Genomic DNA, 787 nt, shown 5'->3' on the forward strand with positions numbered 1-787 from the left:
TATCAAGTCTTTGAAATCTGGTCTATTTTTTACAGTTACAGAACATCTCAATTTGGTTTTTTTTGGGGGGGTTGTTTTTAAAAAGATAACCAGTAAGGGGATCTTAACCCTTGATTTGGTATTGTCAGCACCAGACTCTCCCAAGTGAGCCAACCAGCCATCCCTATATAGGGATCCGAACCCTTGGCTTTGGTGTTATCAGCACCACACTCTCCCAAGTGAGCCACAGGCCGGCCCAGAACATCTCAATTTGGGTTAGTCACATTGCAAGTGCTCAATAGTCACATGCAGCCACCATATTGGACAACACAGTTTTAAGCAATATAAAAAGGCATGACACTGAAATACAAGAGGGGTCCAGGCAGGAGAACCAAAGATAAGCTGAGAAACCCCACCACTAGAGCCGGAATGAGGTGGGAGCCAAGACACAGCTAAGAACCAGAGAGCAAGGTCAGCCCAGAGCAAGCAGGAAGACTGAGCAGATGATGCAACCTCACATGACTGACCTGGGTTCTTTATATCCCTGTTGCTTAAGCTCTGTCTCCACCTCCACTCCCCAGCTCCAGCAAAGGGAGGTGGTGCTTGTCACTAAGGGTTAGGTAAATCCAGCTGCAACTGATAGAGGGATGTGGGTTACAGATACAATGAAATAAATTCAATAAAGATCTAAGACACATGCAGCTCACACTGGCAATTTCATGTCTTGGGGACTTCCCAAGTCAGGAGTCCTGGCTTCTAATCTTGGCTGTGTCACAACCCCCCCCCCCCCCCCCCCCCCCCCCCCCCC

This window comes from Galeopterus variegatus, unplaced genomic scaffold (genome assembly GCF_000696425.1).
Source record: "Galeopterus variegatus unplaced genomic scaffold, G_variegatus-3.0.2 Scaffold12098, whole genome shotgun sequence".
In the NCBI taxonomy this organism is placed as follows: Eukaryota; Metazoa; Chordata; class Mammalia; order Dermoptera; family Cynocephalidae; genus Galeopterus; species Galeopterus variegatus.